The sequence below is a fragment of the Dermacentor silvarum genome, chromosome 4, assembly GCF_013339745.2.
Source record: "Dermacentor silvarum isolate Dsil-2018 chromosome 4, BIME_Dsil_1.4, whole genome shotgun sequence".
NCBI classification, from domain to species: domain Eukaryota; kingdom Metazoa; phylum Arthropoda; class Arachnida; order Ixodida; family Ixodidae; genus Dermacentor; species Dermacentor silvarum.
The window spans coordinates 140,842,088-140,861,147 of NC_051157.2; the positions used below are offsets into that span (position 1 = coordinate 140,842,088).

Here is a 19,060-nt window from a genome sequence, read left to right on the forward strand (position 1 = left end):
ATAGTTTGGCCACCCCGGATCCTTGATGAAATCCCTGCACAGGCACGTGATCATTACTATCAGTCTGCAATGAATAAAGGAGCTCTGAGCTTCACTTATGGGTACAGTTGTGCAGATCGCTTTCAGTTACTGTGTAATCGCGATGTTGGTAGCAATATTATAAAAGTTAGCAAACTGGATCACTTACTTGCAGCTGTAATAACATCGGATCTTTCCTCGCTGGACCTAATTCTCGATATCTTGTGGGGTATTTCTCCTGATGGCGCTTTTTCTTCATTTTTCAATTGGGCGAATCAGATGAGTGAAATTGACCAGGCCGACCTGGGGAAGAAAAGTCGCTAATATGAACCCTAAGAACCGTACATTTTTATGCGAATGAAAGTAGCAGGGCATTTTCTTACTATATGGTAATTCCCGTGCGCTTGAGGCTTCAGAAGAAGCGACGCCTTCATGTCGGCATCTTGGTAAAGGTGTCTGTCATATTTAGCGCCCGGAACCTGTGAAATTCTCTTCGGATAAATATCATGTGCCACAGGTGCCGATGATGTATACATATCTGTTGTTTATTCTTACAAAAAAAATGAGAAACTGTAAATCTGATTTTCATTAGTAGAATGAAGCATCGAGCTAATGCATGCAGCATGCAATCACAAAAAGAAGCATTGCTATATCTCAGCTTATGCTTACGTATCTCTCAGTGACTCCAGCGTCTGTCAGTTCTCGCAGTTGTACTATGCCGGCAAATACAGAGGCCTTGCTTAGGGAAAGCGAGTATCCGTCAAGAAGGACAGTCTTCGCAGAATTGTCTTCCCTTGTGTCTAACACTCTAGGGTACACTGTGGCACCGTTGTCTTTATGTCGATTCGGCATACCTAAAGCTGGAAAAAAATGGGGTGTATCTATTTGTGAACTCAGCCATCAATAACTTAGGTGACATGCGGACAAGCAACTCACGTAATTGCTGTAAAAAAATATGCGGTTTTGCGTGCCAGAACAACGATCTGATTGTGAGGCACGCCGTAGTGGGGGACTCCGGAATAATTTGGACCACCTGGTGTTCTTTAACGTGCACCTAAATCCAAGTACACGGGTGCTTTCGCATTTCGCCCCCATTGAAATGCGGCCGCCGTGGCCGCGATTTGATCCTGCGACCTCGTGATTAGCAGCCCAACACCACAGCCACTAAGCAACCACGGTGGGTCGTAATTACTGTAGCAGAAGTTCCGGTATACACAAGGCATAATTGGCGAGTGTGTGTATAATAAAACCTAAAAGGTTGCATCTTTGGAGGAGTTGGTATTCTCTGAAAAAAAAATATTTTTAGCACCAAAAAGAAAAAAAAAAGCTCGGTGTAGTTCAAGACGACCACACAGCTTTAACTTCCTGCTCATTTATGATCGCCTGTGCAAGCAGCAAAGCAATGTGAGTCACGGACATAACTGCATCACTGCCGAGTGTCCGGATGCAGCCCTTTGCTCGAAGAATGCATCGTTCTAAGAAGAGATCCCAATCAGCTTACACGCGTTATAATAAAAGCTGAAGGCATAAAAGAGTTGGGCCAGAATCGGGTCAGTAAAACCCTCGAGTGACCTGTAAGAAATGGAAGTTTCATATCTTGATTGCGCTCGTTGGTTGTTGTTAGCAGGATAGTGCCAGGATTGGTAGTGTATTTCTGCGCCTATGAGTTGTTTTGAACACTTTTATCCTGTTTTTAACAGTAAGATTCTTTCTTTGTGTAATCGATAACAACGTTCAGGGGAGTTCCGGTACATGTAGGTGCGTACTTAGCCGAGCGATAACTTTGTAACGCAGCTTGTCCGGTGAAAAACGGCCAGCGGAAAAGGATAAACAATGCACGCGTGTCCATATAAACAGGGCGTTCCAACTATCATTCAGCGAGTTAAAAAAAAAGACACGGATAATTCGATGCGAATAAGACTAATTGAATGGTGTTTACATTGTAGTTGACAAAAAGCCCGTAATTTTCAGTCACTACATTCAATTAAGTAAATACTAAAAGCAATTATAGGTAACTATCTTATTATTATTATCTGACTATCTTATAAGCGTCAGAGGAAGGGTCGTTTCGTAAACTCCAATGTAACCTTCGTGACGTTGCGCTGAGCGGCCATTGCGGAGATTTTCCGTCATATTTTTGTGGTGTGACGGGCGGCGCGAATTATGCCAAGGAGCGGCCATATGCAGAGACGGTCGAGAGGCATGCTTATCGCCGCATTTTCCTGTAGTTTGAGGCCATGAAAATGTTTTGTTCATAATTCATGCTCATAGCGTTTGCATCGCTCTCGGGTGGTTTTGGCCACAGATTTTCCTAGAATAATCACTAGAGGGAACTATGGCGCCGCAATCGTTCAGCCACCATGGGAATGATGGGAAGTATACATGGATATGTCTGACCTTCCTGCTTGTGGCTTGAGACGTTCGTGTGGCTTTGTTTATTACGCTTTATCTGCCTTCATTGTCCTAAATTTCAAAGAAGGCTATACTTTTCTAAGTGCAGAAAATCTGCGAACACGCACAGGCGCTTCTAATTGCAGCGGTAACGCCTGTACAAATGACCAAATCGAAACGCGTAAAGTGTCTCAACCTGCTGGCTTACCCACGAGAAATTCATAAGGGCGTTCTATGCCACCTCTCGATGCATCCGTCCGTGGCGTAATGGTTTCAATATCGGGCATCTAGAGGCGCTTTCGACGGAATGATCGTGCGCTTTGAGCTAGCTGCTTTAATTTTACTGATGAGGAAAGCTATTTTGCTAATTATCAAGAACGTTAGGTTGCTTGCCTTCATTTCAGTTGCTCAGGGAAAACGTCAAGTTTATGTGACGTTACGAAAGCAAATTGGGGTCATCAGCGTCATCTTGTAAGCATCGCGCCTACTTCACCCCTCGCAGAAAACGACGCGGAATGTCCAGAATAGAGCCTAAGATCAAGGAAATGGGCTGCCCTGAACAGTGAGCCTGAGATGACCAGCTTTCTTTCTCACCTTGACAGTGCGATAGCGCTGCTAATCCATGTGCACGGGTGCGCTGCCACTTGGTAATCTTCGTGTTTCGCGGGTTTTCTATATGTGCCGGAAATAGTAAACACGCGATGTGTACCTTGCTGGAGACATCTCATTTTTACGTGTCTTGGGATTGGCTATACAACAGCCTCAGTTACATATTTAGAAGAAAACAAAAGTGTAACATTTATATAATTACTCTTAATGAATGTTTGGATGTGAGGGACTAAAAAAAGACTGGCAGTTTCTCAAAAACACTATAAACAACATGCACTTTGCCTTATTCACTGAATCACTGTTTTTTTTTTCTAAAATTCTGCGCATGATAGCTGGAACACCTAGTGTAGAAATAGAGCAAGTAGGTAGTCACAGGCAGGTTGGCAAGTATATGGCATTGAAATCTACATTACCCATCGTAGACGGGCACATTTCAAGAGCATGGACCAGAATTCAAGAAAATAATTTAGGCCAACCGGTCTATCATACTTAGTTGCTCATTGAACAAAGCGCAATACTCAATTACACAACATGCAAAAGACTAACGAGATAACTACGGAACACGATGTCGCGCATGCGGCCGCGCTGAATACCCCGCCCAACGTCATCGACCTGGGTGGAATGAAGGTCCGTTCGCACATCCCGCTGGGCTCTGAGCTCGTCACCGGTGTCATCTACGATGTAGATGCCGCCATTCCCTGCTCCGACTTAGAATTTCTGTCAAACCAGGTCAGTGAAACTGCTGTTATCGCGCGTGTTACCCGCCCGAACAGCTCACGTTGTTTGAAGATAACGTTCAAAGGCGACTGTCTACCTTCGTATGTATAGGTGGACCACTTTCGACATCCTGTGCGACCATTCGTACCGAAGCCACTACAATGCGACAACTGCATGGAGCTGGGTCACGTGAGAAGCGTATGCGAGAATACAGCATTGTGTTCTCGCTGCGCTGAAACCCACTCCGCGAATGATTGCAGGACCACTGTTTTTAAATGTTCGAATTGTCATAGATATCATGAAGCTTCGTCAAAGGACTTCCCAAACATTGAAGAGCAGCTGGCTGTCTTTAACGGCGAGACACCATTCGTCTCATCGGGAGGCTGCCAAAACCATCAGAGAGCGACGATATCGTCGTCGACATTCGTTAAAGAAAGTAAATGCCTCAACCGCGTCCGTCATATGTCCTGCTACTCCACCTCCATTGCCGCCAAGACCGGTCGCGGCTGATAGGAACCAGAACATCGGAAAAAAATGTGACAGTTTCGCCCTAAGGGCGAAGCAATGAATGCGATAGCAACACAGCAATGTCATACGAAGTAAGGTGAGCGGCTTTGGTAGCAATATGAATTGTAGTAAACATGAGCTGATTAAGTAAGCAGGTGTGCTGCGGCGTAAGTAGACCGACATGAAGAGAGATTCGATGACCACGAGAAGGCGCGTGTGAAACGGTGGTGTTGATGAGAAGCGCTTCCCGTGGGCAGCGCGTACGAAGGGGCACACCTGTAGCGCTGCACTGCCGACCCGGGCAGCATTGCACGTGTAGCGTGCGTTGGAAAATGTGGCCCGACTATTACTAACTGAATGAACAAGCGTGGTGCGAGCGCGCACAAACAAACATGAATAGATTACACTGAATGACTGCAGACAACGACTGTCAAAACGCTGGTAGCAAGCGCATACGCCGCAGCAACGGGCGAAGGTACGTGCGGTCTATCGCTTCAACGGAAACTGAGCGGCGAATGCACGGCGCATAAAGGTCAGAGCCGTGTGGAGATAAGCGACGGTGCGAGCGAGCGACGAGCGCGGTTGTTGGCAGAGTATAAGTGCGCCCCCCCCCCCCCCCCCCCGCTCCCTCCGGCGCTGGCTTCCCGCTTCCTTGCTTGCGCGTGGGAGATTGAGTGCGTTCGCTCTCCGTGATAGCGCGCGTCCCCGCACGCTTCCGCTCAGGCATACGGCGCGCGGCGAAGATTTTATCTATAGGAAACCTCACGGCGACGGCGACGCCGACGGCAGAAATCCGGTTGAAGTGTCCATATAATTGCTATCGCAATAAAAGCAAGGCTGCGGCTGATGAAGCTTTGCCTAGGTTGTCAAAGCCACAGCCATCTGCAAATTCACAGTGCACATCGGCAACCTTGAATTCTGAACCTGAATGCCATTCGAGTGCTCCTCAGCAAGCTAAAAACACCGTCAGCTCAGAATTCACTATAGGTAATGAATGCTATAAATCCAGTACTTAATTGGAAGCCTTGAGTAGACACCATGGCTCGTCCAATATTGTCATTTCGCACTGAGGTCAGGCAAGCTTCGTTGTTACAGTGAAACGCCAGTGGCTTGAGGTCCCGCATCTCATTCTTTCCCTCATTTTTTTCACAAATAAGATTCCCATAATCGTTATTTGCGAACCCAACGTACTTACTCCCATCAAACTGCCAGGGTAGGAACCATTTCTGTCGTCGACGTGCAAAGAGCGCCTCACAGTTGTCGTTTACATCCGCACTGATTTTACGTATGCCCACGATGCAGTAAAACCACATGGTAACAATCAATATGTCTGCGCACGTCTAAGAAAAAACAATACGTAGAATCTCCGCAGGGATGAATGATGCGTAAGCATTTAGTAGTAACGACGTGGTGTTCAGTACTCGCGCTCAACACTGCTGGTACTCCTTGCACTGCTCAATGGCTGCGGTCGTCTTGGCGCCATTACGGTAAACGCGACAGCGCTGCGGTGACATGAACTGCTACGGAAGGCGGCCGACGGTGATCCGATGAGGCAAGCAAACTACTGCAGGTGGCGGCGCCAGGTGCGCTGATGACTGACCGATCCAAAGCCACAGCTGCTCCACCGTTCTGGTTTACCAAAGGTGTGCCTAGTCCATGCCTGATGCACACGTCATGTGGCCACATAGACGCGCTCGTGCCACTGCTCGCGCGTTCGTTGTCGTCTTTTTCCACAGCTGGCAAAAACATTTCTGCTAGCCCTAGCCTGAAAGCGATCGTCTTACGCGAAGGACGGACGAACACTCGGACAGTTGTCTCGTGCAGGACATGCAGACGCAAAGACGCAGTAAAGCACCGCAGCGTCAAGACTACGCAAGCGACCGCCCTGCAAATAAGCACTTTGCTCAACGCGGTATCTTAGTGGCCTTGACGTTGGTATTGGTCGCGGGTTCAATCCCGACCGCGGAGGCAGCATTTCGACGGGGGCAGAATGCAAAAACGATCGTGTACTTAGAGTTAGGCGCACGTTACAGAACCCCATGTGGTCAACGTTAATCCGTAGCCCTTCACTATACGGCATGCTTGTTAATCAGATTGCGGTTTCGGCACATAAAACATCATCATTTATTTAAGGTATAACGTTTCTCCCACGATGCGATGTGCCATGTGAGGCGATGACAGTGCTAACCTCCTCGCAGTCTTTGAACAATAGGCCACAACAACGGCTCAAGTAAACTTCTCGTTGTGTATTCTGCATACTACATGGACAAACACAAGTGGTGCACGCAGAGGAACATCACCTCCCCATTCTCGTATTGCACCAAGCACTCAATAACCTAAACATTCGCCATCACCGTCATCACCCAAACTGCTCTAAAATATCAGGGTCAGGAAGCCTGTCAAGCTGCTATTTCAGCAGCCCTTTAAGACCTGTCCTTGCGTCTTTTTCACTGTTTCATTTTATTTGTTTTTTGTGTAACCACTCTCATTGTGAGAATATTGGATCATTACATTTTAACATACCATCGTGGGAAAAAAACGCTTAACCTTGCACTCGGCCGCGCAACGCTTGAAGCAGCGAAGCTGGGCGATCGTAGCCCAGCATTTTCCGGAGGTATGCGCGAACTTTTCATCTCATTACTCATGATGATGATAATTTCCTTTCGCACGTCTCAGACTTACGGCCGTCACTGCGCGTTGCATAGCGCAGCTTGCAACACCGACACCGCGTTGCAATGCCGACAACGCGTTCCAGGAGACCCGCTCCGTGAATGCGTCTCTCTCTCTCTCTCGCTCTCATAGCGCGCAAAACCTCTTCACCTCGCAGAGCACGAGCATGCGAACGCGCCAGCTGTGGACGAAGACGACACTCGACCGCAGTCATATGGTTCACATAACCGCTGCTTTGCAAGCGTGGCTGTATGGTTACGACGCTCGCCTTGGGACCGGGGGGTACGTCGGTTCGAATCCCGCCTTGGCAAGAAAGTTTATTTTCTTTTATTTCTTGATAGTTTCGTGATACCAACCACAAATTACGTCTACCTTAAACAGCTTTGCTGTTAAAAGAATGCTCAATAAACTGAGACTTAAACATCAATCACCATAAATAACTCAAACACTACAGAAAGCTTCGCTTACACCGATTCCCACAGTGCGTGGAATCTGCAGCATCTTTATCGCACTCCATGAGCGTGGCTTATAATACGCGCGTAACTAATGTATCAGGTACATATATTTTCCGTTCGCACTATTGTAAAAGCTCTATTCGAGCATTTGGTAGCAGATATTATTAGAAAGCTTCGCTCAGATTACAAAGCAGCCACAGCGATTACACGCGCAATATTCACCCAGCCATTCCGGCAGTATCATTTCTAACATACGCAACTGTGTGCGCAAATCATCCGAGTCCATGTGAAGTCAACCTTTGATACAGGCCCGATAGCAAGGACGACAGTTGTTGTTCAAGGCGTATCTTGGACATGAAACAATGTATATGAAGCGTGTATTGCATGTTAGTCCAGCGGGCATTGACTGGTGCCCTGGATCGGGCTTTGAAGTAAGATTGAGCCCATGTGGTGTGATGCATTGCAAGACAGACAGACAATGAACTTTATTCAGGTCCTCAGGAGCGACTCCGCGACCCCCTTACGGTGGAGGAGCGGCCGCGGGCCACTCCCACGTCGGGACGGGCAGGCCGTGCCTGACCGCCGCCTCGCGGGCCCTCAGGACAGCCCGTAGCCGAGCGGCGAGGTCGGAGCTCTTGAGCGCCTCCACCCACTCTTCTTCCGTGGTGAGATTATCGTGGTCCCGTAACGAGGGACACCGCCAGAGCATGTGTCCTATAATTGCAGAAGGGATCGCCGCAATCCGGACAATCAGGCTCGAACGAGTCCGCGTACCTGCTGAGCCTGGCTAGGCTGGGATAGGACCCGGTCTGCAGCATGCGAAGGGTGGAAGACTGAGGCCTGGAGAGCTTCGCGTGGGGCGGGGGATAGACCTTCCTGCCGAGCTGATAGTGCTTTGTAATCTCGTTGAATGTGTGGAGCGAGTCCTTGTGGAGCCCCGCGTCCGCGCCTTCGAGCGGCGTTTCCCCGGCTTGTGGGTGAGTGAGTGAGTGAAACAACTTTATTTACGATCCGGCATAAAGGGAGGAAGGGATAGGTGGATTAAAGCAAGACACTAGCGTGCTCGAACGTCCCGGAGCAGCAACCTACTCACGTCAAACCCGTGGGGGCGCCGCTTTCGGCCTCTGGCGTTCCAGGATGCTAAGCACGTGCTGGACCACGTCTCTTTGGTTGCCTGGCTCTCGGCTAATGATCTTGCTGCTGATGGCAGTTGGCATTGCTGCTTCTTGGTTACCCGGCGGTGGCGCACAGTCCCAGAGGAGGTGTCTCTGGGTGGCGCGTGCCTTCTTGCGGTGTTGGCATATATTCGTGGTGTATACCTCCGGGCAAACGTGCTTTGCCCAGACGGGGGTCCATATGGCTTGTACTTGCAACTGCCATCAGCAGCAAGATCATGGTGGGTGAAATCGCGCGCGCGCGGGCGTGGGCCAGCTCGTTAGCGTTGGGAACGACGGGGGAGACCTGAGGCTCCATGTGGGCCGGGAACCAAGTGATTCCACAAAAAATATTTGTGCACAGGTTTAACGTATAGAAGCCAAGCCATTGCCTCAGAGGTATCTTGCGAGAACCTGTTTTCTGAATATCTACAAGGACATCGCATTAGCTACGGCTGGTGTGCGATGACAAAATTCTGTGGTAAGGGGGTGATGGAGTCTTCTGTGATTTAGGCCCGGAGATAACATTTTAACGCGAGAGCGTTAAGGGCTCCGTGTCGCAGAAAATCCGGCGACGGCGTCCGCGTCCGAGAAAATCATCCCCAACCACGCAGGCCCTCCGAATATATATATATATATATATATATATATATATATATATATATATATATATGCCACGCCTACTTATATGACGTGCGGTATATGCGGGTAATATTGCCACACCATTCTACCACTAATGTTGCTCATACCTTGTGTTACATTCTTGACAAAGCTATTCCTCAGAATTTTGAGAATGACAATCCACAAACAAATGTCATGAAACAAAACACCCACAGCACATGCCTTTTATGTTAAATATTCTCAGACTCAAATATTAGAAGTGCGAAACAAAAAAGCTGTCAGCCCTTCCACTGGAGTGGAGATGGAAGACCAGCGAAGCTGTACTATGGTGGGAATTATGTATTTCCAATTATGACTATTAAGAGGTGATGGTGTAATTGGTTATTTGAACTATTAAAGAATGAGAAATATATATGATGCGGTGGCTTCATTTATTTAGTGACCAGAGGGACCATGGCCTTATGGTCGCTACGGTACACCACCATAGGGTGTACGGCAAAGGTCGGCACGTTCTTCATAAACACGTCACCAACGCCGCGCGCGTTTGGTGCGAACGCGGGAAAAACGCCGCCACCGTCGACAACAGTTCTGCGCGTTGTTTGTGTGATCGCACACAACCGCTGTCAAAACGCTGGCGTGAGCAAGCGTGCCAGCAGCAGCGGGCGAAGGTTCATACGGTCTGTCGCTTCAACGGAAACTGAGTGGCGAAAGCACTGGCGCATACAAAGGTAGGAGCCGTGTTGCAGATCGCTTTCAAGATACGGTGCGCGCGACCGCCCGGTGCCCAGAGAGAGTCGGCGGCACAGGCGGCAGAGGCCGGCAGGGCTGCGCGCATGCGCCGCTGTGGGAGAGCGGGCACGCACACACACAGTCTAGGGTGCCTCGATGCCCTCCTCTCCCACCACTACCCTTCCACTAGGAAGTCGCGTTTGCTCTCCGCCGTGCGTTCGCTCCCCGTGAAAGCGCGCGTTCCTCGCCTTCACACGCTTTCACTCGCACATGCTGAATACGGCCAATGAGAGTTTTTTTCTACATCCGGACGCGACCATCGAAGAGTGAGCCCTTAACAGCTTCGCTGTAAAACGGAGACCTGAAAATGGTGTAACTTTTTGGCGCGGTTGTGCACTATCTCCGGGATCGGCTCACACAAGAGGCCGCGTTTATACCTGAAAGCTCGCCTTCGTGCATAGCGTTCGCCGCCAGTGTTTCCCGGTGAATATTACGGTTGCATAAGCTGCTTTTGTCGGGAAGCGTAAGAAGCAGTCAGGGATTTTTGAATGCTATCGCGTTGCACTCTTTAAAGCGAAGCTTATGCGTCCTCCAATTTTTTTTTTTTTTTCGTGAAGTGTCTGCATGCCTCAATGAGTGGTTCACCTTACTTTCAATTTTGTGATTACGGAAATATTCTTGTTAGGGTGCGGGCACAACGAGTAATGACATAGCAAGCAGAGTTGACTGGATTACCCAAATTCCTACGTTTTTCTTTAATTATATTACGACATTATGAAAAACACGACTACTTCGTTAAGTAGCATTTTTCAGGCGCTTTCGAAGTGCGTAACACTTTTGCTTGCTGATGTACCGATCCACATCACCGGAAACCAAGGAACTGTGCCCTATACCCTAGACTTTCTTTTTTTAAGTGTTATATCCCTTCCTCCGTTTATCTTATACCCTAGACTTCCTTTTTTAAGAGTCATGTCCCTTCCTTCGTTTACCCTATGCACTAGGAGGAGGAATAAACTTTTATTGTGCAACGAACACTTTATGATAGCTGGACCTAAGCCTCCCATGAGGGGACGTCGAGGGCTTGCCTCGCCGCCGCCTCACGAGCGTGCTGGGTCGCCCAGGTTTGGTCGTCGAGGGTGGAGCTCCTCGACGGAGCCCTGTGCACTACACTTTTTTTAAGTGTTATATCCCTGCCTAGAACCGGATACAGAAGCTCCATCTATAACTAGCGATGAAGTTAGAAGGACCTTGAAAGACATGACCAGGGGAAAAGCGCCTGGAGAAGATGGAATAACAGTGGATTTAATCAAAGTTGGAGGAGATATCATGCTTGAAAAGCTTGCGGCCCTTTATACGCAATGCCTCACAACTTCAAGTGTACCAGAGAGCTGGAAGATCGCCAACATTATACTTATCCATAAGAAGGGAGACGTTAAAGAATTGAAGAATTACACACCCATTCGCTTGCTTTCAGTATTGTATAAAATATTCACCAAGATAATTTCCAACGGAATCAGGACAACACTTGACTTCAGCCAACCAAGAGAACAGGCTGGCTTCAGGAAGGAATATTCTACGATGGACCATATCCATGTCATCAATCAGGTAATCGAGAAATCTGCGGAGTACAATCAACCTCTCTATATGGCTTTCATAGATTATGAAAAGGCATTCGATTCAGTAGAGATACCAGCAGTCATAGAGGCATTGCGTAATCAAGGAGTAGAGGAGGCATACGTGAATATCTTAGCAAATATCTACAAGGATTCCACAGCTACCTTGGTTCTCCACAAGAAAAGTAGAAAGATACCTATCAAGAAAGGGGTCAGGCAAGGAGACACAATCTCTCCAATGCTATTCACTGCATGCTTGGAAGAAGTATTCAAGCTCTTAGACTGGGAAGGATTACGAGTGAGGATCAACGGCGAATACCTCAGCAACCTTCGGTTTGCAGATGACATTGTCCTATTGAGCAACAATGGAGACGAATTACAACAAATGATTGAGGACCTTAATCGAGAAAGTGTAAGGATTGGGTTGAAGATGAATATGCAGAAGACAAAGATAATGTTCAATAGCCTGGCAAGGGAACAAGAATTCAGGATCGCCAGTCAGCCTCTAGAGTCTATAAAGGAGTATGTTTATCTAGGTCAATTACTCACAGGGGACCCTGATCATGAGAAAGAAATTTACAGAAGAATAAAATTGGGTTGGAGTGCATACGGCAGGCATTGCCAAATTCTGACTGGGAGCTTACCACTGTCGTTGAAAAGAAAAGTGTACAATCATTGCATTCTACCGGTGCTAACATATGGGGCAGAAACTTGGAGGTTAACAAAGAAGCTCGAGAACAAGTTAAGGACCGCACAAAGAGCGATGGAACGAAAAATCTTAGGAGTAACGTTAAGAGACAGGAAGAGAGCGGTGTGGATCAGAGAATAAACAGGGGTAGACGATATTCTAGTTGATATTAAGCGGAAGAAATGGAGCTGGGCAGGCCATGTAATGCGTAGGATGGATAACCGGTGGACCATTAGGGTTACAGAATGGATACCAAGAGAAGGGAAGCGCAGTCGAGGACGGCAGAAAGTCAGGTGGGATGATGAAGTTAGGAAATTCGCAGGCGCAAGTTGGAATACGCTAGCGCAAGACAGGGGTAATTGGAGATCGCAGGGAGAGGCCTTCGTCCTGCAGTGGACATAAATATAGGCTGATGATGATGATCCCTGCCTCCGTTTACCCACCCTCTTCATGGCCAATGCCCCGTAGTGGGTCAGCGACGTAATATAAGGAGTAAGCAAGTGACAATAAATTGATGCAGTTAGTTTCTCTGCGTAGAAACTTTACAACTGATGATAACCACAACAAAAATTCATTATGTGAGAAAGCTGCATCTAGAACCGAAACCACAAATTCAACATACCGGTAGGGCCATACAAGACGGAAATTTGGAGGAACCATCGCATACAGTGCTCCATTCTTTGCCTGAGCACGACAGCTGCTGTGCTTGTACTGCAATTCTCGACAAAGCCGCGGACTTACTGTATCGTACTGTATAAGTAGATCACAACTCTGTCCGATTTATTTACATCCGCAGCCATTGTTTGTCACATGACACATGCTGGCCCGCGTGGAGAAACGTTACGCACTCAGTGAACTTGTTTCTTAGTCATTTCTAGCATGAAAGATTGCTGTCGCAAGAACCTGTTTACGAACAGAATTTACTTCTCTTTTCCCAGTGCCCCGGAGAATGAGGAAACGCCTGTCCAAAAGACTCGCCCAAGACATTTAGACAGCCGCGTATTGTTCGCTGCGGGAACTGCCAGGAAAGAAAGAACTGAAGCATCTACGCATCATGACCGCTTTCGCCCGATTGCTTAATAATCACACGTCGCTCAGATTTATAGAACGATCTATAGAGCTCATCATTTCAACATATCGCCACCCTCTGCAACACGCTGTAACATTAACATTACGAAGACCTTTACCAAGTGAGTGGCTACTAAGAAAGTGAGAAGTTTCTACTCTCTATGCACCGGCTGCGCCAACCAAATGTTGCCAAGAATTTTTTTTTTAAAGACGAAGGGCTTTACGCCAATGGGGGTCACTGTATTTTAATGGGCACTGTTCAGGCGTGCCAAAAATAGCTTTTTCTATTTGTCGAAATAACATTCATTTAATTTTAATTAGCTAACTTTTAATACCCTTACCCAATAAATACCACGCCAATGAAAAAGTTGTCGAGGATGTCGAGAAATGACCGATGAAAGCGTTCAAAGCACCTAGCTCTTGTGTGGTCCTTTATTCATACGAAAAAAGAAAGCCCGTGAAAGTAAAAAATACCACGCTTCGTCTATATTGATTGATTGATTGACTGATTGATTGATTTAAACTCACGCTTTGTTATAGGTGGCAACGAATCCAAAATTTAAACCGTCATTTCGGCAACACTGTCGAACTAGTAAGCGCAGGTCATTGCTGCCTCTTTTTTTACGCGCTGATGTGTGCGAATGATGGCTTGTCAATATTAGATTATGAAAAGTAGCTTCACGGCAAGAGCCATGAGGGAGGGACTGGCCGAGTACTGCACCATGAAGGCCAATTCCTGTTCTAGGGAAGGAGCGCCTTGCTGAAGCTCAGTCTAGCAGTGGATATCAAAATAGGCTGATGATTATTCTTATTGCAAAGACCAGTTCGAACTTTGATTGAACGGGATCGTGTTCCAGTTTATGAAAATTCTGAAAACTCAAAACCAGAATTTTCTGAAGGAAAAAAGGAAAGTTTTTTGGTTACCCTACAGAAAGTAATAAAAGCACCAGTAATGCAACCATTCGGGTTTCAAATTTTGTTCCCACAGCGCGTAAGAACTGAAATGTGTGAGGAACCAAATTTAATTCGCGATTTTCCAGACAAGAGCTGTCTGTTTGAAGGTGTTAGAAAATGTCACATCTGTCCGATGATACACGCTGCGTTTAAAAACTTATCTTTTCTGTTATCCAATTATTATGTCTTGGCGTGTAGAAAAACCCGCACTATATCCCCCCTCCCCCTCCAAACGCATGGTTGTTACTACTTCCCATGGCAAATCTCAGTAAACCCGATAATAATACCCGTGGTTCAAGCCCACGGTGGCCATGTACTTTAGCCAGGTATGCCACTTATTATTTCACTGCGGCACTAGTTAATATTGCGTGGACACGATAGAGCTTTCGTTAATACATCGTGCAAGATTTAGTTCGCTTGACATTTTGCCAGAACATTGCCTTTGCTGTGGCTTAGCTTTCTCTTCCAGGAAATGATTCACTGTAAACTCCTCCGGTTTTCTCTTTCCCTTCTCACAACACATATTGGTCCTTGAATACTCGTAAATGTCAAGAAGAGTATGAGCCAACAACATGTCTGCCAAAGTTGCAATGAACAGTGAGTTCCTGCGCCTACGTTCGGTAATTTTGTTTGCAGGCGTCCTTCATGCCAACGTCGACATTTTCACATGCACACTGAGAAAGCTTTTTGTGCTGAGGTGTTGTCAAGGCGAGGTCTGTAGCTCGGACCTGCTCAGAGGTCAGCTCCAAACCTTTTCAGAACTTTGACACATGAAAACGATTCCTGTTTACCTCCAAACCGGGAAAGAGCACCATAGCGTCACACAATAAGCCTGTGAAACCTGTTCGAATTACAACCTAATTTCAAACGAAGCTGTTTCTTCCGAGTCCATGTATTCATAATTTTTATGCACAAATTAAAGCCGACACTTAAAAAATTACTATCATCAAAAATTGCAATCATTATATCACCTTAATTTCTTGCAATGTATAACTCGGTGTCACGTATCCTTCTCTTAGGACACCTGTAAAACGCTCGCATAATGGTACTAGAAACTTTAGAGCGGTGCATTATCTGTCAAAGCCGTAATTAACATACAAGATTTAAATATTGCGCATCAATTAGTCATTAACGTGCTCCATGTTTCCAGCAAATATGGGCTGGGTACGAGCTTTAGTGCTCCCAGAACAGAGGGCAAATATTTACGTGCTTTATAAAACACGCGTATAACTGTTTGGACCGTCAGGATAAGTATAGCTCAGTGCAAGGGCCCTATAAAGTAAAATGATTCCAAAATGTTGTGATTCCAAACTCCTGACGTCAAATTTACGTCACCACCGACGCAAGCATCGGGCGGTGACCCGCAGCCGTTGTCTGAACAACCCAATCAGACACTCTCCTCGTTTATAGGAGGTCACCTTTGTTCGCTTTCAAAACCAATAACATTGTCTACACTTCGGTTTTTCTTATCTAATTGGCTGACAAGAGGCGAGGAGCACGCTCTAGTGGAGAGGGTATCGATGGGGCCGAGCCAGCACAGCGAAAATAGATAACCACATGAAGAAGGTGGTGCCAGCTTCTCCGATTGGTCCGCTTCGCGTTACTTAGCTTGCGGTGGCTGGTCGAAAATCACGGCGGCGTGCAACGGAAGGATAAGAATGCCGCAAAACGGATCCTCAGCAAGGAAGAGTTGGCAGAGCGATGTCGTATGCATGCCGAAAGGGTTCGATAACGTTTTACTGCCACGCAAAAAGGTTTATCATGCGCAAATAAATACATGCTCACCGGCAGGTGCGAGTAGCGAGGGCCTGAGCGATCGGCGGGCAGCCATCTTCTATTCCTTTCGGAACGGGGCCGTCTGTTGTTATTCGAAAAAATTTTTCAGTTTTGTTCGGCATATTAATGCATTTTTTTCGCGTACACGTCACTTTGACGTGGTGAGGTTTCGCGGTTTTGTGAGGTCGCGTGACCGACAGGCGAAGTGGGCGTAGCCAGAAAGCATTCGACCAATAGCAGAGGGCTAATGGTGAAAAGGCGTCGAAGCAGGAATGATTATTTTTCTTTTGTGCGGTTTAATCATACATAATCAGTGCCTACACGTTATATCAGATGGGGAGCTATCGCGGTTTTCGTGACGTCGCGTGACAGACAGGCGAAGTTGGGAGTGGCCCGAAAATGTTTTGACCAATCGTGGAGGCTGATTGCAGAAATTGGAATCAAAACAGTTTGGAATCATTTCACGTTATAGCGCCCCAAGACACATAAAGCATCAAAAATTGCATCTATGTTCATACATCGCCCATAACAAGCTGTTTATTCTTCCATATCTAATTTTTCTTTTTCTCTGACAATGGCTGTGCCACGGCCGAAACGTTCGTAACTAAAAATGCATTTTGCGTATGTTTACTCGTTCCTTCTAAACTATATGCAGGGTGTTTCAGCGAACACTTTCAAACATTTATAAAGGTTGGCTGAGGCAGATAGCACAGTTGTAGTTCATGAGCTGGTCTACTCGACGAGGCGGACTTGCGCAAAAAAATGAAATGCGTAATCGACAAAGTGACAAAACTTCACAAATTAAGTTTTCGACTAATTACCTTATGGTCCATATTGTAATTTACAAATTCTATCCGTGGAGTCCGCAAGGCGGATTCACTCGGAACGAATTCTTATGATGACACCAGTTTCGAGATAATAATTCCTGAACTTTGCGGAGAAATGCACTGGCGTTCCAGTTACCTTCTTAACAAAACGTCGTTTTACGGATTGAAGCACAAAAGTGATCAGAATTGTAATGTGTCGTCATGGTGTAATGTGTACAATGGTTGTGTAATCAGACGCGTCGGCCATTAATACAAGTCTTATTGAGCCTTCCAGCGTAATCGCTGCTCGCGTAAATTCTAGAATGTACACCGCTTTCTATGCGCACGCAGTCTGATTACACAACGCTCGGCGACAACATAAACAGCTGATAGAGCAAGCGATAACATTCGAGAAACTTCCGATGCAGAAAGGCGCGTCGAGCGCTCGGCGTGCACTTCGAGCATTTACTATATAGTTGGTGAAAGACAGTCACCGGGAGATAGAAATAAGTACGCGTGACAATGTCCCCCCCCCCCCCCCACACACACACACACACACACACCTCCCTTTGAATAACATCGTCCCTGTGTTACGAACACGAGAGCAAAAAACAATATCGCGCTAGTAAAGATATATACACGGCAACAGAGAAATAAAGTCAGAATGTTCGTTAGCGCGCGTGGAATGGCTTGAGACCGACCACGGCCGGGCACCACCAGTGGAGCCCGGCCGCGAGCGCGCGCGCCAGTCGAGCCCGGCCGTGGACCGACCAGGAGGATGACTTCAGCTCGTGCGTGGTGGCGCTGTGGTGGTGATGGTGGTGGTGAATTCTTTATTTCGCCCAAAAAGAGGGGACCAGTCCAAGGACCGGTTGCGCTGGCTTAGAGGAGGTCGGCGGGGATCCCTTGGGATTCCGCGGCCTCCACCGCACGCTGGATGAGCCGCCGTTGGTCTGCTGGCTCGGAGGTACGTAGGAGGGACTCCCACGACTCTGGTGTGTTTGCGTTGTCGGTGTTGTAATGCGTACAAGTCCACGCCACGTGTATGAGAGTGGCCGGATCTGAGCAGTGTCTGCGCCGAGGCGTTATTTGTTGCGGAAAGATTTTACTTTGTAAGAGGGAGTGTGGGAAGCTGCCTGTTTGTAGTTTGCGCCATTGGACGGCCTCGCGCCTTGTTAGATCACGGTGTGCGGGAGGATATATGCATCTTCCGAGTCGGTAGTACTGGAGGATGTCCGTGTAAGTGGTGAGTATAGAGGCGCTGCGGTTGCGCAATGCCGGGGTTGGAAGTTAACCAAAGATCGGTAGGCCGGTTGGCTTTGGGAGCCCACGGTACAACCACAAATGAGGCAGTGCTGGGTGACATGGATTTGGCCTCTTTTGATGTCAGAGAAGCACAGTGAAAAAATTAGTTTTGAAGAAAGACTACGAACGTGAATGAAAATAAATGGGCGGCTGAAGTGCACAAGTATCTGTACCTTAAAAGCGTGGACACAGAACGGAGGAAGACGACAAGAAAGAAGGCACCCAAGTACAGGGTAATTGAAATTGAAACCAGGAGTCATCAGAAAGAAATTGAGAGAAACAGATCCAGTGAGTTGGATGCAAAGAATGGAAACCAAAAGGACCATGGAGATTTACAAGAACGAGAAGAAAGAAATTAGAAGTGAAAATCTGTACGATAACAGAAAGGGCAGTGCCTTGCTCTAGAGGCCATCGTCATCTTCATCAGCCTTTTATTAATGGCGCGCTCAGGTGCATTTGCATGCGCATGTGCCTCGTTCCTCGTGCTACGTGCTGCGAGATTAGAAAAATAAAAGAATAAATTATAGTTTCTTCTGCCCCTGCCATCGGCCTGAACGATTCCTTGTTCTTTCGCTCGCCGACTCACGCATTGTTATAGTGGACCTAACCTCGGTCCCTATACTTGCTATGTGAGGCTCCAGGAGATTGCCTAAGGACAAAAACATATCGGAGCAAATATTCGGAACTCGATGACGCATGTGTAGGCTGCAACAAAAATCCGGAGATAACTCAGCACATCCTTATGAATGAATGAATAAACTTTATTATACGAAGAGTAGAGAGGCGCTGCGGTTGCGCAATGCCGGGGTTGGAAGTTAACCAAAGATCGGTGGTTAATCGGCTGATGGAATGCGAAGGAATTCACCCAGTGAGAACCGTAGGTAACGTACACCTTCCAGAAGCGCTTGGGTTTCAAGTGGACGGAAGCATCAACCGGTCAGCAGTCGAGATAAGCAAGAGATGTTTAGAGTATTGGTAG

At 47.2% G+C, this 19,060-nt stretch overlaps 1 protein-coding gene across 1 annotated transcript in view; it reads right to left on the minus strand.

Moving 5' to 3' along the window:
- Positions 1-12,913, minus strand: part of LOC119448316 (venom metalloproteinase 3-like) — a 78,416-nt gene extending 65,503 nt beyond the window's left edge. The window contains exons 1-4 of the mRNA XM_049666142.1: positions 12,795-12,913; positions 688-878; positions 402-497; positions 188-321 (exon numbers count right to left, since the gene is read on the minus strand). The gene's annotated coding sequence lies outside the window, so the exon portion shown is untranslated. The remainder of the gene's footprint in view (positions 1-187; positions 322-401; positions 498-687; positions 879-12,794) is intronic.
- Between the last annotated feature and the right edge of the window lie 6,147 nt (positions 12,914-19,060).